The 27,686-nt window shown below is 48.2% G+C and overlaps 32 non-coding genes across 32 annotated transcripts; 16 read left to right on the forward strand and 16 right to left on the reverse strand.

Moving 5' to 3' along the window:
* Positions 1–113: 113 nt before the first annotated feature.
* On the reverse strand, positions 114–196 carry trnal-aag (transfer RNA leucine (anticodon AAG)). Its single transcript has one exon. It is a non-coding gene; the product is annotated as a tRNA-Leu (tRNA).
* Positions 197–821: 625 nt separating this feature from the next.
* On the forward strand, positions 822–940 carry trnal-caa (transfer RNA leucine (anticodon CAA)). The gene is made up of 2 exons: positions 822–859; positions 895–940. It is a non-coding gene; the product is annotated as a tRNA-Leu (tRNA).
* A 937-nt stretch (positions 941–1,877) lies between these two features.
* On the reverse strand, positions 1,878–1,959 carry trnal-aag (transfer RNA leucine (anticodon AAG)). Its single transcript has one exon. It is a non-coding gene; the product is annotated as a tRNA-Leu (tRNA).
* A 625-nt stretch (positions 1,960–2,584) lies between these two features.
* trnal-caa (transfer RNA leucine (anticodon CAA)) lies at positions 2,585–2,703 on the forward strand. Its single transcript has 2 exons — positions 2,585–2,622; positions 2,658–2,703. It is a non-coding gene; the product is annotated as a tRNA-Leu (tRNA).
* Positions 2,704–3,640: 937 nt separating this feature from the next.
* trnal-aag (transfer RNA leucine (anticodon AAG)) lies at positions 3,641–3,722 on the reverse strand. The gene has a single exon. It is a non-coding gene; the product is annotated as a tRNA-Leu (tRNA).
* Positions 3,723–4,347: 625 nt separating this feature from the next.
* Positions 4,348–4,466, forward strand: trnal-caa (transfer RNA leucine (anticodon CAA)). Its single transcript has 2 exons — positions 4,348–4,385; positions 4,421–4,466. It is a non-coding gene; the product is annotated as a tRNA-Leu (tRNA).
* Positions 4,467–5,402: 936 nt separating this feature from the next.
* On the reverse strand, positions 5,403–5,484 carry trnal-aag (transfer RNA leucine (anticodon AAG)). The gene has a single exon. It is a non-coding gene; the product is annotated as a tRNA-Leu (tRNA).
* A 625-nt stretch (positions 5,485–6,109) lies between these two features.
* Positions 6,110–6,228, forward strand: trnal-caa (transfer RNA leucine (anticodon CAA)). The gene is made up of 2 exons: positions 6,110–6,147; positions 6,183–6,228. It is a non-coding gene; the product is annotated as a tRNA-Leu (tRNA).
* A 936-nt stretch (positions 6,229–7,164) lies between these two features.
* Positions 7,165–7,246, reverse strand: trnal-aag (transfer RNA leucine (anticodon AAG)). The gene has a single exon. It is a non-coding gene; the product is annotated as a tRNA-Leu (tRNA).
* A 625-nt stretch (positions 7,247–7,871) lies between these two features.
* On the forward strand, positions 7,872–7,990 carry trnal-caa (transfer RNA leucine (anticodon CAA)). Its single transcript has 2 exons — positions 7,872–7,909; positions 7,945–7,990. It is a non-coding gene; the product is annotated as a tRNA-Leu (tRNA).
* A 936-nt stretch (positions 7,991–8,926) lies between these two features.
* On the reverse strand, positions 8,927–9,008 carry trnal-aag (transfer RNA leucine (anticodon AAG)). The gene has a single exon. It is a non-coding gene; the product is annotated as a tRNA-Leu (tRNA).
* Positions 9,009–9,633: 625 nt separating this feature from the next.
* On the forward strand, positions 9,634–9,752 carry trnal-caa (transfer RNA leucine (anticodon CAA)). Its single transcript has 2 exons — positions 9,634–9,671; positions 9,707–9,752. It is a non-coding gene; the product is annotated as a tRNA-Leu (tRNA).
* Positions 9,753–10,688: 936 nt separating this feature from the next.
* Positions 10,689–10,771, reverse strand: trnal-aag (transfer RNA leucine (anticodon AAG)). Its single transcript has one exon. It is a non-coding gene; the product is annotated as a tRNA-Leu (tRNA).
* Positions 10,772–11,396: 625 nt separating this feature from the next.
* On the forward strand, positions 11,397–11,515 carry trnal-caa (transfer RNA leucine (anticodon CAA)). Its single transcript has 2 exons — positions 11,397–11,434; positions 11,470–11,515. It is a non-coding gene; the product is annotated as a tRNA-Leu (tRNA).
* Positions 11,516–12,451: 936 nt separating this feature from the next.
* Positions 12,452–12,534, reverse strand: trnal-aag (transfer RNA leucine (anticodon AAG)). The gene has a single exon. It is a non-coding gene; the product is annotated as a tRNA-Leu (tRNA).
* Positions 12,535–13,159: 625 nt separating this feature from the next.
* On the forward strand, positions 13,160–13,278 carry trnal-caa (transfer RNA leucine (anticodon CAA)). The gene is made up of 2 exons: positions 13,160–13,197; positions 13,233–13,278. It is a non-coding gene; the product is annotated as a tRNA-Leu (tRNA).
* A 936-nt stretch (positions 13,279–14,214) lies between these two features.
* Positions 14,215–14,297, reverse strand: trnal-aag (transfer RNA leucine (anticodon AAG)). The gene has a single exon. It is a non-coding gene; the product is annotated as a tRNA-Leu (tRNA).
* A 625-nt stretch (positions 14,298–14,922) lies between these two features.
* On the forward strand, positions 14,923–15,041 carry trnal-caa (transfer RNA leucine (anticodon CAA)). Its single transcript has 2 exons — positions 14,923–14,960; positions 14,996–15,041. It is a non-coding gene; the product is annotated as a tRNA-Leu (tRNA).
* Positions 15,042–15,977: 936 nt separating this feature from the next.
* On the reverse strand, positions 15,978–16,060 carry trnal-aag (transfer RNA leucine (anticodon AAG)). The gene has a single exon. It is a non-coding gene; the product is annotated as a tRNA-Leu (tRNA).
* A 625-nt stretch (positions 16,061–16,685) lies between these two features.
* Positions 16,686–16,804, forward strand: trnal-caa (transfer RNA leucine (anticodon CAA)). Its single transcript has 2 exons — positions 16,686–16,723; positions 16,759–16,804. It is a non-coding gene; the product is annotated as a tRNA-Leu (tRNA).
* Positions 16,805–17,740: 936 nt separating this feature from the next.
* Positions 17,741–17,822, reverse strand: trnal-aag (transfer RNA leucine (anticodon AAG)). Its single transcript has one exon. It is a non-coding gene; the product is annotated as a tRNA-Leu (tRNA).
* A 625-nt stretch (positions 17,823–18,447) lies between these two features.
* On the forward strand, positions 18,448–18,566 carry trnal-caa (transfer RNA leucine (anticodon CAA)). The gene is made up of 2 exons: positions 18,448–18,485; positions 18,521–18,566. It is a non-coding gene; the product is annotated as a tRNA-Leu (tRNA).
* Positions 18,567–19,503: 937 nt separating this feature from the next.
* trnal-aag (transfer RNA leucine (anticodon AAG)) lies at positions 19,504–19,585 on the reverse strand. The gene has a single exon. It is a non-coding gene; the product is annotated as a tRNA-Leu (tRNA).
* Positions 19,586–20,210: 625 nt separating this feature from the next.
* On the forward strand, positions 20,211–20,329 carry trnal-caa (transfer RNA leucine (anticodon CAA)). The gene is made up of 2 exons: positions 20,211–20,248; positions 20,284–20,329. It is a non-coding gene; the product is annotated as a tRNA-Leu (tRNA).
* A 937-nt stretch (positions 20,330–21,266) lies between these two features.
* Positions 21,267–21,348, reverse strand: trnal-aag (transfer RNA leucine (anticodon AAG)). Its single transcript has one exon. It is a non-coding gene; the product is annotated as a tRNA-Leu (tRNA).
* A 625-nt stretch (positions 21,349–21,973) lies between these two features.
* trnal-caa (transfer RNA leucine (anticodon CAA)) lies at positions 21,974–22,092 on the forward strand. Its single transcript has 2 exons — positions 21,974–22,011; positions 22,047–22,092. It is a non-coding gene; the product is annotated as a tRNA-Leu (tRNA).
* A 937-nt stretch (positions 22,093–23,029) lies between these two features.
* On the reverse strand, positions 23,030–23,111 carry trnal-aag (transfer RNA leucine (anticodon AAG)). Its single transcript has one exon. It is a non-coding gene; the product is annotated as a tRNA-Leu (tRNA).
* A 625-nt stretch (positions 23,112–23,736) lies between these two features.
* trnal-caa (transfer RNA leucine (anticodon CAA)) lies at positions 23,737–23,855 on the forward strand. Its single transcript has 2 exons — positions 23,737–23,774; positions 23,810–23,855. It is a non-coding gene; the product is annotated as a tRNA-Leu (tRNA).
* A 937-nt stretch (positions 23,856–24,792) lies between these two features.
* On the reverse strand, positions 24,793–24,874 carry trnal-aag (transfer RNA leucine (anticodon AAG)). Its single transcript has one exon. It is a non-coding gene; the product is annotated as a tRNA-Leu (tRNA).
* Positions 24,875–25,499: 625 nt separating this feature from the next.
* On the forward strand, positions 25,500–25,618 carry trnal-caa (transfer RNA leucine (anticodon CAA)). Its single transcript has 2 exons — positions 25,500–25,537; positions 25,573–25,618. It is a non-coding gene; the product is annotated as a tRNA-Leu (tRNA).
* Positions 25,619–26,555: 937 nt separating this feature from the next.
* On the reverse strand, positions 26,556–26,637 carry trnal-aag (transfer RNA leucine (anticodon AAG)). Its single transcript has one exon. It is a non-coding gene; the product is annotated as a tRNA-Leu (tRNA).
* Positions 26,638–27,262: 625 nt separating this feature from the next.
* trnal-caa (transfer RNA leucine (anticodon CAA)) lies at positions 27,263–27,381 on the forward strand. Its single transcript has 2 exons — positions 27,263–27,300; positions 27,336–27,381. It is a non-coding gene; the product is annotated as a tRNA-Leu (tRNA).
* The last annotated feature ends 305 nt before the right edge of the window (positions 27,382–27,686 follow it).

The following is a 27,686-nucleotide window of genomic DNA, read 5'->3' on the forward strand; positions in this document are numbered from 1 at the left end:
CGTTCTCAGCTCAACCTCTTTTCCACACCAAAATAGTCATATCACAACACAGCGGGAGCCGACTGCTTCATGGCTCGCGGTGAAGGGGCGCAAATATTACACGCCACAAATTCTGGCAGCGGTGGGATTCGAACCCACTGCCTCCGAAGAGACTGGAGCCTTAATCCAGCGCCTTAGACCGCTCGGCCACGCTACCACTGGCAGCAGTTTCCGTTCTGGAACTAGTGACCGGTGAGTGAAATGTGACTTTGCTTTGGGCAAGATAATAATCAAGGCCATTGAAGTGGCAGACGGTAAACTCTCGAGAAATGATTTTGCAGCATACAGGTCCACAGGGCAACACCAGTAATTAGGTGCACGTTGGAACGAAGCAGTTACAACCTTCATTCAATATTTATTCCGACATCAACATCACTGACAAAACCAGATTATCTGGTCATGATCACATTGCCGTTTGTGGGATCTTGCTGTGTGCAAACTGGCTGCGGCGTTCCCCACATTGCAACAGTGCCTTCACTTTTACAATACTTCATTGGCTGTGAAGCGCCTTGGGACGTCGTTCGGTCATGAAAGGCGCTTTCGAAATACAATACAGAAAATGTTACCCGATAGCTGACAAAATGCGAGCTGTTGCGAGAAATACCTGTGTTTGAATGTTGGTTGCATTGCAGGGATGATGAACTTAATGACTGGCGCTGCCTGTTAAGTCCTGTCGTAAGAATGTGTGCGTTGTGTGTTTGCACAGGAGGAAGAATTGTGAGGCTGCTCAGTAAGTGTGCAGAATTTGCAGCACATTTTCCTGCAGCTGCTGCACGACCATTGTCAGGATGGCCGAGTGGTCTAAGGCGCCAGACTCAAGGACTGTTAATCCTTACCTTACCAAAGGTTGGTGTATTCTGGTCCCTTTCTAGGGGCGTGGGTTCGAATCCCACTTCTGACATTAACTTTTTATCCAGACAAATGCCAGCCAGCGTCAAAAAGCCTGCTCAACTGGCTTTAAATTTGCAAGTGGTCACCTCAAGCTCCTCAACGCTATTGGCGTTTGCCAATAAGCGAAAGGCACCGCACCGCCCACAGACCAACTTGTTTTGCTCTCTAAACTTATCACATTCTAACCCTGTTCTCGGGGATAGGGTTTAAAATCAGACTTCTCCTTTCAACCCATTCCCACACTAAAAAGCAGCAGACTCAAAGCATGACATTTTTATCCTCCCGCGTTGCTGAATTCCACGTTGCTTTCTCGTACTGTGGCTTTCAATCCCACTGCAGACAGTGGTGGTTCTCAGAAAAAAGGCACCACTGTCAAAGAATGAGATTTCTTCCACACAAAGGCTGCTCAAATCTGCTCCGTTCCTCAGGCAGGGAATTACTTGCAATGTTACTTCCGACATTAACACATTTTGCCAGTATAAAAGGCACCAGAGCCAAACAAGTCAGGTATTAGCATGTGAAAGTTGCCAGAGTCGATGCCTTGGTGGACCGAAGCCTTTCAAATGCTCAGACTGATGCTTACGGCCAAGGGCACAATAGTGTCAGGAAGGCCGAGTGGAGTGAGGCGCCAGACTCAAAGACTGTTAATCCTTAACTGACCAAAGGTCGGCGAATTCCGGTCCCTTTCTAGGGGCGTGGGTTGCAATCCCACCTCTGACGTGACATTTTTCCCCACACAAATGCAGCCAGCGTCAAAAGGCCTGTTGAACTGGCCTTCAATTTACAAGTGGCAACATCAAACTCTTCAACGGTTTGCCAACAAACTGAAGGCACCGTTCTCAGCTCAACCTCTTTTCCACACCAAAATAGTCATATCACAACACAGCGGGAGCCGACTGCTTCATGGCTCGCGGTGAAGGGGCGCAAATATTACACGCCACAAATTCTGGCAGCGGTGGGATTCGAACCCACGCCTCCGAAGAGACTGGAGCCTTAATCCAGCGCCTTAGACCGCTCGGCCACGCTACCACTGGCAGCAATTTCCGTTCTGGAACTAGTGACCGGTGAGTGAAATGTGACTTTGCTTTGGGCAAGATAATAATCAAGGCCATTGAAGTGGCAGACGGTAAACTCTCGAGAAATGATTTTGCAGCATACAGGTCCACAGGGCAACACCAGTAATTAGGTGCACGTTGGAACGAAGCAGTTACAACCTTCATTCAATATTTATTCCGACATCAACATCACTGACAAAACCAGATTATCTGGTCATGATCACATTGCCGTTTGTGGGATCTTGCTGTGTGCAAACTGGCTGCGGCGTTCCCCACATTGCAACAGTGCCTTCACTTTTACAATACTTCATTGGCTGTGAAGCGCCTTGGGACGTCGTTCGGTCATGAAAGGCGCTTTCGAAATACAATACAGAAAATGTTACCCGATAGCTGACAAAATGCGAGCTGTTGCGAGAAATACCTGTGTTTGAATGTTGGTTGCATTGCAGGGATGATGAACTTAATGACTGGCGCTGCCTGTTAAGTCCTGTCGTAAGAATGTGTGCGTTGTGTGTTTGCACAGGAGGAAGAATTGTGAGGCTGCTCAGTAAGTGTGCAGAATTTGCAGCACATTTTCCTGCAGCTGCTGCACGACCATTGTCAGGATGGCCGAGTGGTCTAAGGCGCCAGACTCAAGGACTGTTAATCCTTACCTTACCAAAGGTTGGTGTATTCTGGTCCCTTTCTAGGGGCGTGGGTTCGAATCCCACTTCTGACATTAACTTTTTATCCAGACAAATGCCAGCCAGCGTCAAAAAGCCTGCTCAACTGGCTTTAAATTTGCAAGTGGTCACCTCAAGCTCCTCAACGCTATTGGCGTTTGCCAATAAGCGAAAGGCACCGCACCGCCCACAGACCAACTTGTTTTGCTCTCTAAACTTATCACATTCTAACCCTGTTCTCGGGGATAGGGTTTAAAATCAGACTTCTCCTTTCAACCCATTCCCACACTAAAAAGCAGCAGACTCAAAGCATGACATTTTTATCCTCCCGCGTTGCTGAATTCCACGTTGCTTTCTCGTACTGTGGCTTTCAATCCCACTGCAGACAGTGGTGGTTCTCAGAAAAAAGGCACCACTGTCAAAGAATGAGATTTCTTCCACACAAAGGCTGCTCAAATCTGCTCCGTTCCTCAGGCAGGGAATTACTTGCAATGTTACTTCCGACATTAACACATTTTGCCAGTATAAAAGGCACCAGAGCCAAACAAGTCAGGTATTAGCATGTGAAAGTTGCCAGAGTCGATGCCTTGGTGGACCGAAGCCTTTCAAATGCTCAGACTGATGCTTACGGCCAAGGGCACAATAGTGTCAGGAAGGCCGAGTGGAGTGAGGCGCCAGACTCAAAGACTGTTAATCCTTAACTGACCAAAGGTCGGCGAATTCCGGTCCCTTTCTAGGGGCGTGGGTTGCAATCCCACCTCTGACGTGACATTTTTCCCCACACAAATGCAGCCAGCGTCAAAAGGCCTGTTGAACTGGCCTTCAATTTACAAGTGGCAACATCAAACTCTTCAACGGTTTGCCAACAAACTGAAGGCACCGTTCTCAGCTCAACCTCTTTTCCACACCAAAATAGTCATATCACAACACAGCGGGAGCCGACTGCTTCATGGCTCGCGGTGAAGGGGCGCAAATATTACACGCCACAAATTCTGGCAGCGGTGGGATTCGAACCCACGCCTCCGAAGAGACTGGAGCCTTAATCCAGCGCCTTAGACCGCTCGGCCACGCTACCACTGGCAGCAATTTCCGTTCTGGAACTAGTGACCGGTGAGTGAAATGTGACTTTGCTTTGGGCAAGATAATAATCAAGGCCATTGAAGTGGCAGACGGTAAACTCTCGAGAAATGATTTTGCAGCATACAGGTCCACAGGGCAACACCAGTAATTAGGTGCACGTTGGAACGAAGCAGTTACAACCTTCATTCAATATTTATTCCGACATCAACATCACTGACAAAACCAGATTATCTGGTCATGATCACATTGCCGTTTGTGGGATCTTGCTGTGTGCAAACTGGCTGCGGCGTTCCCCACATTGCAACAGTGCCTTCACTTTTACAATACTTCATTGGCTGTGAAGCGCCTTGGGACGTCGTTCGGTCATGAAAGGCGCTTTCGAAATACAATACAGAAAATGTTACCCGATAGCTGACAAAATGCGAGCTGTTGCGAGAAATACCTGTGTTTGAATGTTGGTTGCATTGCAGGGATGATGAACTTAATGACTGGCGCTGCCTGTTAAGTCCTGTCGTAAGAATGTGTGCGTTGTGTGTTTGCACAGGAGGAAGAATTGTGAGGCTGCTCAGTAAGTGTGCAGAATTTGCAGCACATTTTCCTGCAGCTGCTGCACGACCATTGTCAGGATGGCCGAGTGGTCTAAGGCGCCAGACTCAAGGACTGTTAATCCTTACCTTACCAAAGGTTGGTGTATTCTGGTCCCTTTCTAGGGGCGTGGGTTCGAATCCCACTTCTGACATTAACTTTTTATCCAGACAAATGCCAGCCAGCGTCAAAAAGCCTGCTCAACTGGCTTTAAATTTGCAAGTGGTCACCTCAAGCTCCTCAACGCTATTGGCGTTTGCCAATAAGCGAAAGGCACCGCACCGCCCACAGACCAACTTGTTTTGCTCTCTAAACTTATCACATTCTAACCCTGTTCTCGGGGATAGGGTTTAAAATCAGACTTCTCCTTTCAACCCATTCCCACACTAAAAAGCAGCAGACTCAAAGCATGACATTTTTATCCTCCCGCGTTGCTGAATTCCACGTTGCTTTCTCGTACTGTGGCTTTCAATCCCACTGCAGACAGTGGTGGTTCTCAGAAAAAGGGCACCACTGTCAAAGAATGAGATTTCTTCCACACAAAGGCTGCTCAAATCTGCTCCGTTCCTCAGGCAGGGAATTACTTGCAATGTTACTTCCGACATTAACACATTTTGCCAGTATAAAAGGCACCAGAGCCAAACAAGTCAGGTATTAGCATGTGAAAGTTGCCAGAGTCGATGCCTTGGTGGACCGAGGCCTTTCAATGCTCAGACTGATGCTTACGGCCAAGGGCACAATAGTGTCAGGAAGGCCGAGTGGAGTGAGGCGCCAGACTCAAAGACTGTTAATCCTTAACTGACCAAAGGTCGGCGAATTCCGGTCCCTTTCTAGGGGCGTGGGTTGCAATCCCACCTCTGACGTGACATTTTTCCCCACACAAATGCAGCCAGCGTCAAAAGGCCTGTTGAACTGGCCTTCAATTTACAAGTGGCAACATCAAACTCTTCAACGGTTTGCCAACAAACTGAAGGCACCGTTCTCAGCTCAACCTCTTTTCCACACCAAAATAGTCATATCACAACACAGCGGGAGCCGACTGCTTCATGGCTCGCGGTGAAGGGGCGCAAATATTACACGCCACAAATTCTGGCAGCGGTGGGATTCGAACCCACGCCTCCGAAGAGACGGGAGCCTTAATCCAGCGCCTTAGACCGATCGGCCACGCTACCACTGGCAGCAGTTTCCGTTCTGGAACTAGTGACCGGTGAGTGAAATGTGACTTTGCTTTGGGCAAGATAATAATCAAGGCCATTGAAGTGGCAGACGGTAAACTCTCGAGAAATGATTTTGCAGCATACAGGTCCACAGGGCAACACCAGTAATTAGGTGCACGTTGGAACGAAGCAGTTACAACCTTCATTCAATATTTATTCCGACATCAACATCACTGACAAAACCAGATTATCTGGTCATGATCACATTGCCGTTTGTGGGATCTTGCTGTGTGCAAACTGGCTGCGGCGTTCCCCACATTGCAACAGTGCCTTCACTTTTACAATACTTCATTGGCTGTGAAGCGCCTTGGGACGTCGTTCGGTCATGAAAGGCGCTTTCGAAATACAATACAGAAAATGTTACCCGATAGCTGACAAAATGCGAGCTGTTGCGAGAAATACCTGTGTTTGAATGTTGGTTGCATTGCAGGGATGATGAACTTAATGACTGGCGCTGCCTGTTAAGTCCTGTCGTAAGAATGTGTGCGTTGTGTGTTTGCACAGGAGGAAGAATTGTGAGGCTGCTCAGTAAGTGTGCAGAATTTGCAGCACATTTTCCTGCAGCTGCTGCACGACCATTGTCAGGATGGCCGAGTGGTCTAAGGCGCCAGACTCAAGGACTGTTAATCCTTACCTTACCAAAGGTTGGTGTATTCTGGTCCCTTTCTAGGGGCGTGGGTTCGAATCCCACTTCTGACATTAACTTTTTATCCAGACAAATGCCAGCCAGCGTCAAAAAGCCTGCTCAACTGGCTTTAAATTTGCAAGTGGTCACCTCAAGCTCCGCAACGCTATTGGCGTTTGCCAATAAGCGAAAGGCACCGCACCGCCCACAGACCAACTTGTTTTGCTCTCTAAACTTATCACATTCTAACCCTGTTCTCGGGGATAGGGTTTAAAATCAGACTTCTCCTTTCAACCCATTCCCACACTAAAAAGCAGCAGACTCAAAGCATGACATTTTTATCCTCCCGCGTTGCTGAATTCCACGTTGCTTTCTCGTACTGTGGCTTTCAATCCCACTGCAGACAGTGGTGGTTCTCAGAAAAAGGGCACTACTGTCAAAGAATGAGATTTCTTCCACACAAAGGCTGCTCAAATCTGCTCCGTTCCTCAGGCAGGGAATTACTTGCAATGTTACTTCCGACATTAACACATTTTGCCAGTATAAAAGGCACCAGAGCCAAACAAGTCAGGTATTAGCATGTGAAAGTTGCCAGAGTCGATGCCTTGGTGGACCGAGGCCTTTCAATGCTCAGACTGATGCTTACGGCCAAGGGCACAATAGTGTCAGGAAGGCCGAGTGGAGTGAGGCGCCAGACTCAAAGACTGTTAATCCTTAACTGACCAAAGGTCGGCGAATTCCGGTCCCTTTCTAGGGGCGTGGGTTGCAATCCCACCTCTGACGTGACATTTTTCCCCACACAAATGCAGCCAGCGTCAAAAGGCCTGTTGAACTGGCCTTCAATTTACAAGTGGCAACATCAAACTCTTCAACGGTTTGCCAACAAACTGAAGGCACCGTTCTCAGCTCAACCTCTTTTCCACACCAAAATAGTCATATCACAACACAGCGGGAGCCGACTGCTTCATGGCTCGCGGTGAAGGGGCGCAAATATTACACGCCACAAATTCTGGCAGCGGTGGGATTCGAACCCACGCCTCCGAAGAGACTGGAGCCTTAATCCAGCGCCTTAGACCGCTCGGCCACGCTACCACTGGCAGCAGTTTCCGTTCTGGAACTAGTGACCGGTGAGTGAAATGTGACTTTGCTTTGGGCAAGATAATAATCAAGGCCATTGAAGTGGCAGACGGTAAACTCTCGAGAAATGATTTTGCAGCATACAGGTCCACAGGGCAACACCAGTAATTAGGTGCACGTTGGAACGAAGCAGTTACAACCTTCATTCAATATTTATTCCGACATCAACATCACTGACAAAACCAGATTATCTGGTCATGATCACATTGCCGTTTGTGGGATCTTGCTGTGTGCAAACTGGCTGCGGCGTTCCCCACATTGCAACAGTGCCTTCACTTTTACAATACTTCATTGGCTGTGAAGCGCCTTGGGACGTCGTTCGGTCATGAAAGGCGCTTTCGAAATACAATACAGAAAATGTTACCCGATAGCTGACAAAATGCGAGCTGTTGCGAGAAATACCTGTGTTTGAATGTTGGTTGCATTGCAGGGATGATGAACTTAATGACTGGCGCTGCCTGTTAAGTCCTGTCGTAAGAATGTGTGCGTTGTGTGTTTGCACAGGAGGAAGAATTGTGAGGCTGCTCAGTAAGTGTGCAGAATTTGCAGCACATTTTCCTGCAGCTGCTGCACGACCATTGTCAGGATGGCCGAGTGGTCTAAGGCGCCAGACTCAAGGACTGTTAATCCTTACCTTACCAAAGGTTGGTGTATTCTGGTCCCTTTCTAGGGGCGTGGGTTCGAATCCCACTTCTGACATTAACTTTTTATCCAGACAAATGCCAGCCAGCGTCAAAAAGCCTGCTCAACTGGCTTTAAATTTGCAAGTGGTCACCTCAAGCTCCTCAACGCTATTGGCGTTTGCCAATAAGCGAAAGGCACCGCACCGCCCACAGACCAACTTGTTTTGCTCTCTAAACTTATCACATTCTAACCCTGTTCTCGGGGATAGGGTTTAAAATCAGACTTCTCCTTTCAACCCATTCCCACACTAAAAAGCAGCAGACTCAAAGCATGACATTTTTATCCTCCCGCGTTGCTGAATTCCACGTTGCTTTCTCGTACTGTGGCTTTCAATCCCACTGCAGACAGTGGTGGTTCTCAGAAAAAGGGCACCACTGTCAAAGAATGAGATTTCTTCCACACAAAGGCTGCTCAAATCTGCTCCGTTCCTCAGGCAGGGAATTACTTGCAATGTTACTTCCGACATTAACACATTTTGCCAGTATAAAAGGCACCAGAGCCAAACAAGTCAGGTATTAGCATGTGAAAGTTGCCAGAGTCGATGCCTTGGTGGACCGAGGCCTTTCAATGCTCAGACTGATGCTTACGGCCAAGGGCACAATAGTGTCAGGAAGGCCGAGTGGAGTGAGGCGCCAGACTCAAAGACTGTTAATCCTTAACTGACCAAAGGTCGGCGAATTCCGGTCCCTTTCTAGGGGCGTGGGTTGCAATCCCACCTCTGACGTGACATTTTTCCCCACACAAATGCAGCCAGCGTCAAAAGGCCTGTTGAACTGGCCTTCAATTTACAAGTGGCAACATCAAACTCTTCAACGGTTTGCCAACAAACTGAAGGCACCGTTCTCAGCTCAACCTCTTTTCCACACCAAAATAGTCATATCACAACACAGCGGGAGCCGACTGCTTCATGGCTCGCGGTGAAGGGGCGCAAATATTACACGCCACAAATTCTGGCAGCGGTGGGATTCGAACCCACGCCTCCGAAGAGACGGGAGCCTTAATCCAGCGCCTTAGACCGATCGGCCACGCTACCACTGGCAGCAGTTTCCGTTCTGGAACTAGTGACCGGTGAGTGAAATGTGACTTTGCTTTGGGCAAGATAATAATCAAGGCCATTGAAGTGGCAGACGGTAAACTCTCGAGAAATGATTTTGCAGCATACAGGTCCACAGGGCAACACCAGTAATTAGGTGCACGTTGGAACGAAGCAGTTACAACCTTCATTCAATATTTATTCCGACATCAACATCACTGACAAAACCAGATTATCTGGTCATGATCACATTGCCGTTTGTGGGATCTTGCTGTGTGCAAACTGGCTGCGGCGTTCCCCACATTGCAACAGTGCCTTCACTTTTACAATACTTCATTGGCTGTGAAGCGCCTTGGGACGTCGTTCGGTCATGAAAGGCGCTTTCGAAATACAATACAGAAAATGTTACCCGATAGCTGACAAAATGCGAGCTGTTGCGAGAAATACCTGTGTTTGAATGTTGGTTGCATTGCAGGGATGATGAACTTAATGACTGGCGCTGCCTGTTAAGTCCTGTCGTAAGAATGTGTGCGTTGTGTGTTTGCACAGGAGGAAGAATTGTGAGGCTGCTCAGTAAGTGTGCAGAATTTGCAGCACATTTTCCTGCAGCTGCTGCACGACCATTGTCAGGATGGCCGAGTGGTCTAAGGCGCCAGACTCAAGGACTGTTAATCCTTACCTTACCAAAGGTTGGTGTATTCTGGTCCCTTTCTAGGGGCGTGGGTTCGAATCCCACTTCTGACATTAACTTTTTATCCAGACAAATGCCAGCCAGCGTCAAAAAGCCTGCTCAACTGGCTTTAAATTTGCAAGTGGTCACCTCAAGCTCCGCAACGCTATTGGCGTTTGCCAATAAGCGAAAGGCACCGCACCGCCCACAGACCAACTTGTTTTGCTCTCTAAACTTATCACATTCTAACCCTGTTCTCGGGGATAGGGTTTAAAATCAGACTTCTCCTTTCAACCCATTCCCACACTAAAAAGCAGCAGACTCAAAGCATGACATTTTTATCCTCCCGCGTTGCTGAATTCCACGTTGCTTTCTCGTACTGTGGCTTTCAATCCCACTGCAGACAGTGGTGGTTCTCAGAAAAAGGGCACTACTGTCAAAGAATGAGATTTCTTCCACACAAAGGCTGCTCAAATCTGCTCCGTTCCTCAGGCAGGGAATTACTTGCAATGTTACTTCCGACATTAACACATTTTGCCAGTATAAAAGGCACCAGAGCCAAACAAGTCAGGTATTAGCATGTGAAAGTTGCCAGAGTCGATGCCTTGGTGGACCGAGGCCTTTCAATGCTCAGACTGATGCTTACGGCCAAGGGCACAATAGTGTCAGGAAGGCCGAGTGGAGTGAGGCGCCAGACTCAAAGACTGTTAATCCTTAACTGACCAAAGGTCGGCGAATTCCGGTCCCTTTCTAGGGGCGTGGGTTGCAATCCCACCTCTGACGTGACATTTTTCCCCACACAAATGCAGCCAGCGTCAAAAGGCCTGTTGAACTGGCCTTCAATTTACAAGTGGCAACATCAAACTCTTCAACGGTTTGCCAACAAACTGAAGGCACCGTTCTCAGCTCAACCTCTTTTCCACACCAAAATAGTCATATCACAACACAGCGGGAGCCGACTGCTTCATGGCTCGCGGTGAAGGGGCGCAAATATTACACGCCACAAATTCTGGCAGCGGTGGGATTCGAACCCACTGCCTCCGAAGAGACTGGAGCCTTAATCCAGCGCCTTAGACCGCTCGGCCACGCTACCACTGGCAGCAGTTTCCGTTCTGGAACTAGTGACCGGTGAGTGAAATGTGACTTTGCTTTGGGCAAGATAATAATCAAGGCCATTGAAGTGGCAGACGGTAAACTCTCGAGAAATGATTTTGCAGCATACAGGTCCACAGGGCAACACCAGTAATTAGGTGCACGTTGGAACGAAGCAGTTACAACCTTCATTCAATATTTATTCCGACATCAACATCACTGACAAAACCAGATTATCTGGTCATGATCACATTGCCGTTTGTGGGATCTTGCTGTGTGCAAACTGGCTGCGGCGTTCCCCACATTGCAACAGTGCCTTCACTTTTACAATACTTCATTGGCTGTGAAGCGCCTTGGGACGTCGTTCGGTCATGAAAGGCGCTTTCGAAATACAATACAGAAAATGTTACCCGATAGCTGACAAAATGCGAGCTGTTGCGAGAAATACCTGTGTTTGAATGTTGGTTGCATTGCAGGGATGATGAACTTAATGACTGGCGCTGCCTGTTAAGTCCTGTCGTAAGAATGTGTGCGTTGTGTGTTTGCACAGGAGGAAGAATTGTGAGGCTGCTCAGTAAGTGTGCAGAATTTGCAGCACATTTTCCTGCAGCTGCTGCACGACCATTGTCAGGATGGCCGAGTGGTCTAAGGCGCCAGACTCAAGGACTGTTAATCCTTACCTTACCAAAGGTTGGTGTATTCTGGTCCCTTTCTAGGGGCGTGGGTTCGAATCCCACTTCTGACATTAACTTTTTATCCAGACAAATGCCAGCCAGCGTCAAAAAGCCTGCTCAACTGGCTTTAAATTTGCAAGTGGTCACCTCAAGCTCCGCAACGCTATTGGCGTTTGCCAATAAGCGAAAGGCACCGCACCGCCCACAGACCAACTTGTTTTGCTCTCTAAACTTATCACATTCTAACCCTGTTCTCGGGGATAGGGTTTAAAATCAGACTTCTCCTTTCAACCCATTCCCACACTAAAAAGCAGCAGACTCAAAGCATGACATTTTTATCCTCCCGCGTTGCTGAATTCCACGTTGCTTTCTCGTACTGTGGCTTTCAATCCCACTGCAGACAGTGGTGGTTCTCAGAAAAAGGGCACCACTGTCAAAGAATGAGATTTCTTCCACACAAAGGCTGCTCAAATCTGCTCCGTTCCTCAGGCAGGGAATTACTTGCAATGTTACTTCCGACATTAACACATTTTGCCAGTATAAAAGGCACCAGAGCCAAACAAGTCAGGTATTAGCATGTGAAAGTTGCCAGAGTCGATGCCTTGGTGGACCGAGGCCTTTCAATGCTCAGACTGATGCTTACAGCCAAGGGCACAATAGTGTCAGGAAGGCCGAGTGGAGTGAGGCGCCAGACTCAAAGACTGTTAATCCTTAACTGACCAAAGGTCGGCGAATTCCGGTCCCTTTCTAGGGGCGTGGGTTGCAATCCCACCTCTGACGTGACATTTTTCCCCACACAAATGCAGCCAGCGTCAAAAGGCCTGTTGAACTGGCCTTCAATTTACAAGTGGCAACATCAAACTCTTCAACGGTTTGCCAACAAACTGAAGGCACCGTTCTCAGCTCAACCTCTTTTCCACACCAAAATAGTCATATCACAACACAGCGGGAGCCGACTGCTTCATGGCTCGCGGTGAAGGGGCGCAAATATTACACGCCACAAATTCTGGCAGCGGTGGGATTCGAACCCACTGCCTCCGAAGAGACTGGAGCCTTAATCCAGCGCCTTAGACCGCTCGGCCACGCTACCACTGGCAGCAGTTTCCGTTCTGGAACTAGTGACCGGTGAGTGAAATGTGACTTTGCTTTGGGCAAGATAATAATCAAGGCCATTGAAGTGGCAGACGGTAAACTCTCGAGAAATGATTTTGCAGCATACAGGTCCACAGGGCAACACCAGTAATTAGGTGCACGTTGGAACGAAGCAGTTACAACCTTCATTCAATATTTATTCCGACATCAACATCACTGACAAAACCAGATTATCTGGTCATGATCACATTGCCGTTTGTGGGATCTTGCTGTGTGCAAACTGGCTGCGGCGTTCCCCACATTGCAACAGTGCCTTCACTTTTACAATACTTCATTGGCTGTGAAGCGCCTTGGGACGTCGTTCGGTCATGAAAGGCGCTTTCGAAATACAATACAGAAAATGTTACCCGATAGCTGACAAAATGCGAGCTGTTGCGAGAAATACCTGTGTTTGAATGTTGGTTGCATTGCAGGGATGATGAACTTAATGACTGGCGCTGCCTGTTAAGTCCTGTCGTAAGAATGTGTGCGTTGTGTGTTTGCACAGGAGGAAGAATTGTGAGGCTGCTCAGTAAGTGTGCAGAATTTGCAGCACATTTTCCTGCAGCTGCTGCACGACCATTGTCAGGATGGCCGAGTGGTCTAAGGCGCCAGACTCAAGGACTGTTAATCCTTACCTTACCAAAGGTTGGTGTATTCTGGTCCCTTTCTAGGGGCGTGGGTTCGAATCCCACTTCTGACATTAACTTTTTATCCAGACAAATGCCAGCCAGCGTCAAAAAGCCTGCTCAACTGGCTTTAAATTTGCAAGTGGTCACCTCAAGCTCCGCAACGCTATTGGCGTTTGCCAATAAGCGAAAGGCACCGCACCGCCCACAGACCAACTTGTTTTGCTCTCTAAACTTATCACATTCTAACCCTGTTCTCGGGGATAGGGTTTAAAATCAGACTTCTCCTTTCAACCCATTCCCACACTAAAAAGCAGCAGACTCAAAGCATGACATTTTTATCCTCCCGCGTTGCTGAATTCCACGTTGCTTTCTCGTACTGTGGCTTTCAATCCCACTGCAGACAGTGGTGGTTCTCAGAAAAAGGGCACCACTGTCAAAGAATGAGATTTCTTCCACACAAAGGCTGCTCAAATCTGCTCCGTTCCTCAGGCAGGGAATTACTTGCAATGTTACTTCCGACATTAACACATTTTGCCAGTATAAAAGGCACCAGAGCCAAACAAGTCAGGTATTAGCATGTGAAAGTTGCCAGAGTCGATGCCTTGGTGGACCGAGGCCTTTCAATGCTCAGACTGATGCTTACAGCCAAGGGCACAATAGTGTCAGGAAGGCCGAGTGGAGTGAGGCGCCAGACTCAAAGACTGTTAATCCTTAACTGACCAAAGGTCGGCGAATTCCGGTCCCTTTCTAGGGGCGTGGGTTGCAATCCCACCTCTGACGTGACATTTTTCCCCACACAAATGCAGCCAGCGTCAAAAGGCCTGTTGAACTGGCCTTCAATTTACAAGTGGCAACATCAAACTCTTCAACGGTTTGCCAACAAACTGAAGGCACCGTTCTCAGCTCAACCTCTTTTCCACACCAAAATAGTCATATCACAACACAGCGGGAGCCGACTGCTTCATGGCTCGCGGTGAAGGGGCGCAAATATTACACGCCACAAATTCTGGCAGCGGTGGGATTCGAACCCACTGCCTCCGAAGAGACTGGAGCCTTAATCCAGCGCCTTAGACCGCTCGGCCACGCTACCACTGGCAGCAGTTTCCGTTCTGGAACTAGTGACCGGTGAGTGAAATGTGACTTTGCTTTGGGCAAGATAATAATCAAGGCCATTGAAGTGGCAGACGGTAAACTCTCGAGAAATGATTTTGCAGCATACAGGTCCACAGGGCAACACCAGTAATTAGGTGCACGTTGGAACGAAGCAGTTACAACCTTCATTCAATATTTATTCCGACATCAACATCACTGACAAAACCAGATTATCTGGTCATGATCACATTGCCGTTTGTGGGATCTTGCTGTGTGCAAACTGGCTGCGGCGTTCCCCACATTGCAACAGTGCCTTCACTTTTACAATACTTCATTGGCTGTGAAGCGCCTTGGGACGTCGTTCGGTCATGAAAGGCGCTTTCGAAATACAATACAGAAAATGTTACCCGATAGCTGACAAAATGCGAGCTGTTGCGAGAAATACCTGTGTTTGAATGTTGGTTGCATTGCAGGGATGATGAACTTAATGACTGGCGCTGCCTGTTAAGTCCTGTCGTAAGAATGTGTGCGTTGTGTGTTTGCACAGGAGGAAGAATTGTGAGGCTGCTCAGTAAGTGTGCAGAATTTGCAGCACATTTTCCTGCAGCTGCTGCACGACCATTGTCAGGATGGCCGAGTGGTCTAAGGCGCCAGACTCAAGGACTGTTAATCCTTACCTTACCAAAGGTTGGTGTATTCTGGTCCCTTTCTAGGGGCGTGGGTTCGAATCCCACTTCTGACATTAACTTTTTATCCAGACAAATGCCAGCCAGCGTCAAAAAGCCTGCTCAACTGGCTTTAAATTTGCAAGTGGTCACCTCAAGCTCCGCAACGCTATTGGCGTTTGCCAATAAGCGAAAGGCACCGCACCGCCCACAGACCAACTTGTTTTGCTCTCTAAACTTATCACATTCTAACCCTGTTCTCGGGGATAGGGTTTAAAATCAGACTTCTCCTTTCAACCCATTCCCACACTAAAAAGCAGCAGACTCAAAGCATGACATTTTTATCCTCCCGCGTTGCTGAATTCCACGTTGCTTTCTCGTACTGTGGCTTTCAATCCCACTGCAGACAGTGGTGGTTCTCAGAAAAAGGGCACCACTGTCAAAGAATGAGATTTCTTCCACACAAAGGCTGCTCAAATCTGCTCCGTTCCTCAGGCAGGGAATTACTTGCAATGTTACTTCCGACATTAACACATTTTGCCAGTATAAAAGGCACCAGAGCCAAACAAGTCAGGTATTAGCATGTGAAAGTTGCCAGAGTCGATGCCTTGGTGGACCGAGGCCTTTCAATGCTCAGACTGATGCTTACGGCCAAGGGCACAATAGTGTCAGGAAGGCCGAGTGGAGTGAGGCGCCAGACTCAAAGACTGTTAATCCTTAACTGACCAAAGGTCGGCGAATTCCGGTCCCTTTCTAGGGGCGTGGGTTGCAATCCCACCTCTGACGTGACATTTTTCCCCACACAAATGCAGCCAGCGTCAAAAGGCCTGTTGAACTGGCCTTCAATTTACAAGTGGCAACATCAAACTCTTCAACGGTTTGCAAACAAACTGAAGGCACCGTTCTCAGCTCAACCTCTTTTCCACACCAAAATAGTCATATCACAACACAGCGGGAGCCGACTGCTTCATGGCTCGCGGTGAAGGGGCGCAAATATTACACGCCACAAATTCTGGCAGCGGTGGGATTCGAACCCACTGCCTCCGAAGAGACTGGAGCCTTAATCCAGCGCCTTAGACCGCTCGGCCACGCTACCACTGGCAGCAGTTTCCGTTCTGGAACTAGTGACCGGTGAGTGAAATGTGACTTTGCTTTGGGCAAGATAATAATCAAGGCCATTGAAGTGGCAGACGGTAAACTCTCGAGAAATGATTTTGCAGCATACAGGTCCACAGGGCAACACCAGTAATTAGGTGCACGTTGGAACGAAGCAGTTACAACCTTCATTCAATATTTATTCCGACATCAACATCACTGACAAAACCAGATTATCTGGTCATGATCACATTGCCGTTTGTGGGATCTTGCTGTGTGCAAACTGGCTGCGGCGTTCCCCACATTGCAACAGTGCCTTCACTTTTACAATACTTCATTGGCTGTGAAGCGCCTTGGGACGTCGTTCGGTCATGAAAGGCGCTTTCGAAATACAATACAGAAAATGTTACCCGATAGCTGACAAAATGCGAGCTGTTGCGAGAAATACCTGTGTTTGAATGTTGGTTGCATTGCAGGGATGATGAACTTAATGACTGGCGCTGCCTGTTAAGTCCTGTCGTAAGAATGTGTGCGTTGTGTGTTTGCACAGGAGGAAGAATTGTGAGGCTGCTCAGTAAGTGTGCAGAATTTGCAGCACATTTTCCTGCAGCTGCTGCACGACCATTGTCAGGATGGCCGAGTGGTCTAAGGCGCCAGACTCAAGGACTGTTAATCCTTACCTTACCAAAGGTTGGTGTATTCTGGTCCCTTTCTAGGGGCGTGGGTTCGAATCCCACTTCTGACATTAACTTTTTATCCAGACAAATGCCAGCCAGCGTCAAAAAGCCTGCTCAACTGGCTTTAAATTTGCAAGTGGTCACCTCAAGCTCCGCAACGCTATTGGCGTTTGCCAATAAGCGAAAGGCACCGCACCGCCCACAGACCAACTTGTTTTGCTCTCTAAACTTATCACATTCTAACCCTGTTCTCGGGGATAGGGTTTAAAATCAGACTTCTCCTTTCAACCCATTCCCACACTAAAAAGCAGCAGACTCAAAGCATGACATTTTTATCCTCCCGCGTTGCTGAATTCCACGTTGCTTTCTCGTACTGTGGCTTTCAATCCCACTGCAGACAGTGGTGGTTCTCAGAAAAAGGGCACCACTGTCAAAGAATGAGATTTCTTCCACACAAAGGCTGCTCAAATCTGCTCCGTTCCTCAGGCAGGGAATTACTTGCAATGTTACTTCCGACATTAACACATTTTGCCAGTATAAAAGGCACCAGAGCCAAACAAGTCAGGTATTAGCATGTGAAAGTTGCCAGAGTCGATGCCTTGGTGGACCGAGGCCTTTCAATGCTCAGACTGATGCTTACGGCCAAGGGCACAATAGTGTCAGGAAGGCCGAGTGGAGTGAGGCGCCAGACTCAAAGACTGTTAATCCTTAACTGACCAAAGGTCGGCGAATTCCGGTCCCTTTCTAGGGGCGTGGGTTGCAATCCCACCTCTGACGTGACATTTTTCCCCACACAAATGCAGCCAGCGTCAAAAGGCCTGTTGAACTGGCCTTCAATTTACAAGTGGCAACATCAAACTCTTCAACGGTTTGCCAACAAACTGAAGGCACCGTTCTCAGCTCAACCTCTTTTCCACACCAAAATAGTCATATCACAACACAGCGGGAGCCGACTGCTTCATGGCTCGCGGTGAAGGGGCGCAAATATTACACGCCACAAATTCTGGCAGCGGTGGGACTCGAACCCACGCCTCCGAAGAGACTGGAGCCTTAATCCAGCGCCTTAGACCGCTCGGCCACGCTACCACTGGCAGCAGTTTCCGTTCTGGAACTAGTGACCGGTGAGTGAAATGTGACTTTGCTTTGGGCAAGATAATAATCAAGGCCATTGAAGTGGCAGACGGTAAACTCTCGAGAAATGATTTTGCAGCATACAGGTCCACAGGGCAACACCAGTAATTAGGTGCACGTTGGAACGAAGCAGTTACAACCTTCATTCAATATTTATTCCGACATCAACATCACTGACAAAACCAGATTATCTGGTCATGATCACATTGCCGTTTGTGGGATCTTGCTGTGTGCAAACTGGCTGCGGCGTTCCCCACATTGCAACAGTGCCTTCACTTTTACAATACTTCATTGGCTGTGAAGCGCCTTGGGACGTCGTTCGGTCATGAAAGGCGCTTTCGAAATACAATACAGAAAATGTTACCCGATAGCTGACAAAATGCGAGCTGTTGCGAGAAATACCTGTGTTTGAATGTTGGTTGCATTGCAGGGATGATGAACTTAATGACTGGCGCTGTCTGTTAAGTCCTGTCGTAAGAATGTGTGCGTTGTGTGTTTGCACAGGAGGAAGAATTGTGAGGCTGCTCAGTAAGTGTGCAGAATTTGCAGCACATTTTCCTGCAGCTGCTGCACGACCATTGTCAGGATGGCCGAGTGGTCTAAGGCGCCAGACTCAAGGACTGTTAATCCTTACCTTACCAAAGGTTGGTGTATTCTGGTCCCTTTCTAGGGGCGTGGGTTCGAATCCCACTTCTGACATTAACTTTTTATCCAGACAAATGCCAGCCAGCGTCAAAAAGCCTGCTCAACTGGCTTTAAATTTGCAAGTGGTCACCTCAAGCTCCTCAACGCTATTGGCGTTTGCCAATAAGCGAAAGGCACCGCACCGCCCACAGACCAACTTGTTTTGCTCTCTAAACTTATCACATTCTAACCCTGTTCTCGGGGATAGGGTTTAAAATCAGACTTCTCCTTTCAACCCATTCCCACACTAAAAAGCAGCAGACTCAAAGCATGACATTTTTATCCTCCCGCGTTGCTGAATTCCACGTTGCTTTCTCGTACTGTGGCTTTCAATCCCACTGCAGACAGTGGTGGTTCTCAGAAAAAGGGCACCACTGTCAAAGAATGAGATTTCTTCCACACAAAGGCTGCTCAAATCTGCTCCGTTCCTCAGGCAGGGAATTACTTGCAATGTTTACTTCCGACATTAACACATTTTGCCAGTATAAAAGGCACCAGAGCCAAACAAGTCAGGTATTAGCATGTGAAAGTTGCCAGAGTCGATGCCTTGGTGGACCGAGGCCTTTCAATGCTCAGACTGATGCTTACGGCCAAGGGCACAATAGTGTCAGGAAGGCCGAGTGGAGTGAGGCGCCAGACTCAAAGACTGTTAATCCTTAACTGACCAAAGGTCGGCGAATTCCGGTCCCTTTCTAGGGGCGTGGGTTGCAATCCCACCTCTGACGTGACATTTTTCCCCACACAAATGCAGCCAGCGTCAAAAGGCCTGTTGAACTGGCCTTCAATTTACAAGTGGCAACATCAAACTCTTCAACGGTTTGCCAACAAACTGAAGGCACCGTTCTCAGCTCAACCTCTTTTCCACACCAAAATAGTCATATCACAACACAGCGGGAGCCGACTGCTTCATGGCTCGCGGTGAAGGGGCGCAAATATTACACGCCACAAATTCTGGCAGCGGTGGGATTCGAACCCACGCCTCCGAAGAGACTGGAGCCTTAATCCAGCGCCTTAGACCGCTCGGCCACGCTACCACTGGCAGCAGTTTCCGTTCTGGAACTAGTGACCGGTGAGTGAAATGTGACTTTGCTTTGGGCAAGATAATAATCAAGGCCATTGAAGTGGCAGACGGTAAACTCTCGAGAAATGATTTTGCAGCATACAGGTCCACAGGGCAACACCAGTAATTAGGTGCACGTTGGAACGAAGCAGTTACAACCTTCATTCAATATTTATTCCGACATCAACGTCACTGACAAAACCAGATTATCTGGTCATGATCACATTGCCGTTTGTGGGATCTTGCTGTGTGCAAACTGGCTGCGGCGTTCCCCACATTGCAACAGTGCCTTCACTTTTACAATACTTCATTGGCTGTGAAGCGCCTTGGGACGTCGTTCGGTCATGAAAGGCGCTTTCGAAATACAATACAGAAAATGTTACCCGATAGCTGACAAAATGCGAGCTGTTGCGAGAAATACCTGTGTTTGAATGTTGGTTGCATTGCAGGGATGATGAACTTAATGACTGGCGCTGCCTGTTAAGTCCTGTCGTAAGAATGTGTGCGTTGTGTGTTTGCACAGGAGGAAGAATTGTGAGGCTGCTCAGTAAGTGTGCAGAATTTGCAGCACATTTTCCTGCAGCTGCTACACGACCATTGTCAGGATGGCCGAGTGGTCTAAGGCGCCAGACTCAAGGACTGTTAATCCTTACCTTACCAAAGGTTGGTGTATTCTGGTCCCTTTCTAGGGGCGTGGGTTCGAATCCCACTTCTGACATTAACTTTTTATCCAGACAAATGCCAGCCAGCGTCAAAAAGCCTGCTCAACTGGCTTTAAATTTGCAAGTGGTCACCTCAAGCTCCTCAACGCTATTGGCGTTTGCCAATAAGCGAAAGGCACCGCACCGCCCACAGACCAACTTGTTTTGCTCTCTAAACTTATCACATTCTAACCCTGTTCTCGGGGATAGGGTTTAAAATCAGACTTCTCCTTTCAACCCATTCCCACACTAAAAAGCAGCAGACTCAAAGCATGACATTTTTATCCTCCCGCGTTGCTGAATTCCACGTTGCTTTCTCGTACTGTGGCTTTCAATCCCACTGCAGACAGTGGTGGTTCTCAGAAAAAGGGCACCACTGTCAAAGAATGAGATTTCTTCCACACAAAGGCTGCTCAAATCTGCTACGTTCCTCAGGCAGGGAATTACTTGCAATGTTTACTTCCGACATTAACACATTTTGCCAGTATAAAAGGCACCAGAGCCAAACAAGTCAGGTATTAGCATGTGAAAGTTGCCAGAGTCGATGCCTTTGTGGACCGAGGCCTTTCAATGCTCAGACTGATGCTTACGGCCAAGGGCACAATAGTGTCAGGAAGGCCGAGTGGAGTGAGGCGCCAGACTCAAAGACTGTTAATCCTTAACTGACCAAAGGTCGGCGAATTCCGGTCCCTTTCTAGGGGCGTGGGTTGCAATCCCACCTCTGACGTGACATTTTTCCCCACACAAATGCAGCCAGCGTCAAAAGGCCTGTTGAACTGGCCTTCAATTTACAAGTGGCAACATCAAACTCTTCAACGGTTTGCCAACAAACTGAAGGCACCGTTCTCAGCTCAACCTCTTTTCCACACCAAAATAGTCATATCACAACACAGCGGGAGCCGACTGCTTCATGGCTCGCGGTGAAGGGGCGCAAATATTACACGCCACAAATTCTGGCAGCGGTGGGATTCGAACCCACGCCTCCGAAGAGACTGGAGCCTTAATCCAGCGCCTTAGACCGCTCGGCCACGCTACCACTGGCAGCAGTTTCCGTTCTGGAACTAGTGACCGGTGAGTGAAATGTGACTTTGCTTTGGGCAAGATAATAATCAAGGCCATTGAAGTGGCAGACGGTAAACTCTCGAGAAATGATTTTGCAGCATACAGGTCCACAGGGCAACACCAGTAATTAGGTGCACGTTGGAACGAAGCAGTTACAACCTTCATTCAATATTTATTCCGACATCAACATCACTGACAAAACCAGATTATCTGGTCATGATCACATTGCCGTTTGTGGGATCTTGCTGTGTGCAAACTGGCTGCGGCGTTCCCCACATTGCAACAGTGCCTTCACTTTTACAATACTTCATTGGCTGTGAAGCGCCTTGGGACGTCGTTCGGTCATGAAAGGCGCTTTCGAAATACAATACAGAAAATGTTACCCGATAGCTGACAAAATGCGAGCTGTTGCGAGAAATACCTGTGTTTGAATGTTGGTTGCATTGCAGGGATGATGAACTTAATGACTGGCGCTGCCTGTTAAGTCCTGTCGTAAGAATGTGTGCGTTGTGTGTTTGCACAGGAGGAAGAATTGTGAGGCTGCTCAGTAAGTGTGCAGAATTTGCAGCACATTTTCCTGCAGCTGCTGCACGACCATTGTCAGGATGGCCGAGTGGTCTAAGGCGCCAGACTCAAGGACTGTTAATCCTTACCTTACCAAAGGTTGGTGTATTCTGGTCCCTTTCTAGGGGCGTGGGTTCGAATCCCACTTCTGACATTAACTTTTTATCCAGACAAATGCCAGCCAGCGTCAAAAAGCCTGCTCAACTGGCTTTAAATTTGCAAGTGGTCACCTCAAGCTCCTCAACGCTATTGGCGTTTGCCAATAAGCGAAAGGCACCGCACCGCCCACAGACCAACTTGTTTTGCTCTCTAAACTTATCACATTCTAACCCTGTTCTCGGGGATAGGGTTTAAAATCAGACTTCTCCTTTCAACCCATTCCCACACTAAAAAGCAGCAGACTCAAAGCATGACATTTTTATCCTCCCGCGTTGCTGAATTCCACGTTGCTTTCTCGTACTGTGGCTTTCAATCCCACTGCAGACAGTGGTGGTTCTCAGAAAAAGGGCACCACTGTCAAAGAATGAGATTTCTTCCACACAAAGGCTGCTCAAATCTGCTACGTTCCTCAGGCAGGGAATTACTTGCAATGTTTACTTCCGACATTAACACATTTTGCCAGTATAAAAGGCACCAGAGCCAAACAAGTCAGGTATTAGCATGTGAAAGTTGCCAGAGTCGATGCCTTGGTGGACCGAGGCCTTTCAATGCTCAGACTGATGCTTACGGCCAAGGGCACAATAGTGTCAGGAAGGCCGAGTGGAGTGAGGCGCCAGACTCAAAGACTGTTAATCCTTAACTGACCAAAGGTCGGCGAATTCCGGTCCCTTTCTAGGGGCGTGGGTTGCAATCCCACCTCTGACGTGACATTTTTCCCCACACAAATGCAGCCAGCGTCAAAAGGCCTGTTGAACTGGCCTTCAATTTCCAAGTGGCAACATCAAACTCTTCAACGGTTTGCCAACAAACTGAAGGCACCGTTCTCAGCTCAACCTCTTTTCCACACCAAAATAGTCATATCACAACACAGCGGGAGCCGACTGCTTCATGGCTCGCGGTGAAGGGGCGCAAATATTACACGCCACAAATTCTGGCAGCGGTGGGATTCGAACCCACGCCTCCGAAGAGACTGGAGCCTTAATCCAGCGCCTTAGACCGCTCGGCCACGCTACCACTGGCAGCAGTTTCCGTTCTGGAACTAGTGACCGGTGAGTGAAATGTGACTTTGCTTTGGGCAAGATAATAATCAAGGCCATTGAAGTGGCAGACGGTAAACTCTCGAGAAATGATTTTGCAGCATACAGGTCCACAGGGCAACACCAGTAATTAGGTGCACGTTGGAACGAAGCAGTTACAACCTTCATTCAATATTTATTCCGACATCAACATCACTGACAAAACCAGATTATCTGGTCATGATCACATTGCCGTTTGTGGGATCTTGCTGTGTGCAAACTGGCTGCGGCGTTCCCCACATTGCAACAGTGCCTTCACTTTTACAATACTTCATTGGCTGTGAAGCGCCTTGGGACGTCGTTCGGTCATGAAAGGCGCTTTCGAAATACAATACAGAAAATGTTACCCGATAGCTGACAAAATGCGAGCTGTTGCGAGAAATACCTGTGTTTGAATGTTGGTTGCATTGCAGGGATGATGAACTTAATGACTGGCGCTGCCTGTTAAGTCCTGTCGTAAGAATGTGTGCGTTGTGTGTTTGCACAGGAGGAAGAATTGTGAGGCTGCTCAGTAAGTGTGCAGAATTTGCAGCACATTTTCCTGCAGCTGCTGCACGACCATTGTCAGGATGGCCGAGTGGTCTAAGGCGCCAGACTCAAGGACTGTTAATCCTTACCTTACCAAAGGTTGGTGTATTCTGGTCCCTTTCTAGGGGCGTGGGTTCGAATCCCACTTCTGACATTAACTTTTTATCCAGACAAATGCCAGCCAGCGTCAAAAAGCCTGCTCAACTGGCTTTAAATTTGCAAGTGGTCACCTCAAGCTCCTCAACGCTATTGGCGTTTGCCAATAAGCGAAAGGCACCGCACCGCCCACAGACCAACTTGTTTTGCTCTCTAAACTTATCACATTCTAACCCTGTTCTCGGGGATAGGGTTTAAAATCAGACTTCTCCTTTCAACCCATTCCCACACTAAAAAGCAGCAGACTCAAAGCATGACATTTTTATCCTCCCGCGTTGCTGAATTCCACGTTGCTTTCTCGTACTGTGGCTTTCAATCCCACTGCAGACAGTGGTGGTTCTCAGAAAAAGGGCACCACTGTCAAAGAATGAGATTTCTTCCACACAAAGGCTGCTCAAATCTGCTACGTTCCTCAGGCAGGGAATTACTTGCAATGTTTACTTCCGACATTAACACATTTTGCCAGTATAAAAGGCACCAGAGCCAAACAAGTCAGGTATTAGCATGTGAAAGTTGCCAGAGTCGATGCCTTGGTGGACCGAGGCCTTTCAATGCTCAGACTGATGCTTACGGCCAAGGGCACAATAGTGTCAGGAAGGCCGAGTGGAGTGAGGCGCCAGACTCAAAGACTGTTAATCCTTAACTGACCAAAGGTCGGCGAATTCCGGTCCCTTTCTAGGGGCGTGGGTTGCAATCCCACCTCTGACGTGACATTTTTCCCCACACAAATGCAGCCAGCGTCAAAAGGCCTGTTGAACTGGCCTTCAATTTCCAAGTGGCAACATCAAACTCTTCAACGGTTTGCCAACAAACTGAAGGCACCGTTCTCAGCTCAACCTCTTTTCCACACCAAAATAGTCATATCACAACACAGCGGGAGCCGACTGCTTCATGGCTCGCGGTGAAGGGGCGCAAATATTACACGCCACAAATTCTGGCAGCGGTGGGATTCGAACCCACGCCTCCGAAGAGACTGGAGCCTTAATCCAGCGCCTTAGACCGCTCGGCCACGCTACCACTGGCAGCAGTTTCCGTTCTGGAACTAGTGACCGGTGAGTGAAATGTGACTTTGCTTTGGGCAAGATAATAATCAAGGCCATTGAAGTGGCAGACGGTAAACTCTCGAGAAATGATTTTGCAGCATACAGGTCCACAGGGCAACACCAGTAATTAGGTGCACGTTGGAACGAAGCAGTTACAACCTTCATTCAATATTTATTCCGACATCAACGTCACTGACAAAACCAGATTATCTGGTCATGATCACATTGCCGTTTGTGGGATCTTGCTGTGTGCAAACTGGCTGCGGCGTTCCCCACATTGCAACAGTGCCTTCACTTTTACAATACTTCATTGGCTGTGAAGCGCCTTGGGACGTCGTTCGGTCATGAAAGGCGCTTTCGAAATACAATACAGAAAATGTTACCCGATAGCTGACAAAATGCGAGCTGTTGCGAGAAATACCTGTGTTTGAATGTTGGTTGCATTGCAGGGATGATGAACTTAATGACTGGCGCTGCCTGTTAAGTCCTGTCGTAAGAATGGGTGCGTTGTGTGTTTGCACAGGAGGAAGAATTGTGAGGCTGCTCAGTAAGTGTGCAGAATTTGCAGCACATTTTCCTGCAGCTGCTGCACGACCATTGTCAGGATGGCCGAGTGGTCTAAGGCGCCAGACTCAAGGACTGTTAATCCTTACCTTACCAAAGGTTGGTGTATTCTGGTCCCTTTCTAGGGGCGTGGGTTCGAATCCCACTTCTGACATTAACTTTTTATCCAGACAAATGCCAGCCAGCGTCAAAAAGCCTGCTCAACTGGCTTTAAATTTGCAAGTGGTCACCTCAAGCTCCTCAACGCTATTGGCGTTTGCCAATAAGCGAAAGGCACCGCACCGCCCACAGACCAACTTGTTTTGCTCTCTAAACTTATCACATTCTAACCCTGTTCTCGGGGATAGGGTTTAAAATCAGACTTCTCCTTTCAACCCATTCCCACACTAAAAAGCAGCAGACTCAAAGCATGACATTTTTATCCTCCCGCGTTGCTGAATTCCACGTTGCTTTCTCGTACTGTGGCTTTCAATCCCACTGCAGACAGTGGTGGTTCTCAGAAAAAGGGCACCACTGTCAAAGAATGAGATTTCTTCCACACAAAGGCTGCTCAAATCTGCTACGTTCCTCAGGCAGGGAATTACTTGCAATGTTTACTTCCGACATTAACACATTTTGCCAGTATAAAAGGCACCAGAGCCAAACAAGTCAGGTATTAGCATGTGAAAGTTGCCAGAGTCGATGCCTTGGTGGACCGAGGCCTTTCAATGCTCAGACTGATGCTTACGGCCAAGGGCACAATAGTGTCAGGAAGGCCGAGTGGAGTGAGGCGCCAGACTCAAAGACTGTTAATCCTTAACTGACCAAAGGTCGGCGAATTCCGGTCCCTTTCTAGGGGCGTGGGTTGCAATCCCACCTCTGACGTGACATTTTTCCCCACACAAATGCAGCCAGCGTCAAAAGGCCTGTTGAACTGGCCTTCAATTTCCAAGTGGCAACATCAAACTCTTCAACGGTTTGCCAACAAACTGAAGGCACCGTTCTCAGCTCAACCTCTTTTCCACACCAAAATAGTCATATCACAACACAGCGGGAGCCGACTGCTTCATGGCTCGCGGTGAAGGGGCGCAAATATTACACGCCACAAATTCTGGCAGCGGTGGGATTCGAACTCACGCCTCCGAAGAGACTGGAGCCTTAATCCAGCGCCTTAGACCGCTCGACCACGCTACCACTGGCAGCAGTTTCCGTTCTGGAACTAGTGACCGGTGAGTGAAATGTGACTTTGCTTTGGGCAAGATAATAATCAAGGCCATTGAAGTGGCAGACGGTAAACTCTCGAGAAATGATTTTGCAGCATACAGGTCCACAGGGCAACACCAGTAATTAGGTGCACGTTGGAACGAAGCAGTTACAACCTTCATTCAATATTTATTCCGACATCAACATCACTGACAAAACCAGATTATCTGGTCATGATCACATTGCCGTTTGTGGGATCTTGCTGTGTGCAAACTGGCTGCGGCGTTCCCCACATTGCAACAGTGCCTTCACTTTTACAATACTTCATTGGCTGTGAAGCGCCTTGGGACGTCGTTCGGTCATGAAAGGCGCTTTCGAAATACAATACAGAAAATGTTACCCGATAGCTGACAAAATGCGAGCTGTTGCGAGAAATACCTGTGTTTGAATGTTGGTTGCATTGCAGGGATGATGAACTTAATGACTGGCGCTGCCTGTTAAGTCCTGTCGTAAGAATGTGTGCGTTGTGTGTTTGCACAGGAGGAAGAATTGTGAGGCTGCTCAGTAAGTGTGCAGAATTTGCAGCACATTTTCCTGCAGCTGCTGCACGACCATTGTCAGGATGGCCGAGTGGTCTAAGGCGCCAGACTCAAGGACTTTTAATCCTTACCTTACCAAAGGTTGGAGTATTCTGGTCCCTTTCTAGGGGCGTGGGTTCGAATCCCACTTCTGACATTAACTTTTTATCCAGACAAATGCCAGCCAGCGTCAAAAAGCCTGCTCAACTGGCTTTAAATTTGCAAGTGGTCACCTCAAGCTCCTCAACGCTATTGGCGTTTGCCAATAAGCGAAAGGCACCGCACCGCCCACAGACCAACTTGTTTTGCTCTCTAAACTTATCACATTCTAACCCTGTTCTCGGGGATAGGGTTTAAAATCAGACTTCTCCTTTCAACCCATTCCCACACTAAAAAGCAGCAGACTCAAAGCATGACATTTTTATCCTCCCGCGTTGCTGAATTCCACGTTGCTTTCTCGTA

This window comes from Pristiophorus japonicus, chromosome 8, assembly GCF_044704955.1.
Source record: "Pristiophorus japonicus isolate sPriJap1 chromosome 8, sPriJap1.hap1, whole genome shotgun sequence".
NCBI lineage: Eukaryota > Metazoa > Chordata > Chondrichthyes > Pristiophoridae > Pristiophorus > Pristiophorus japonicus.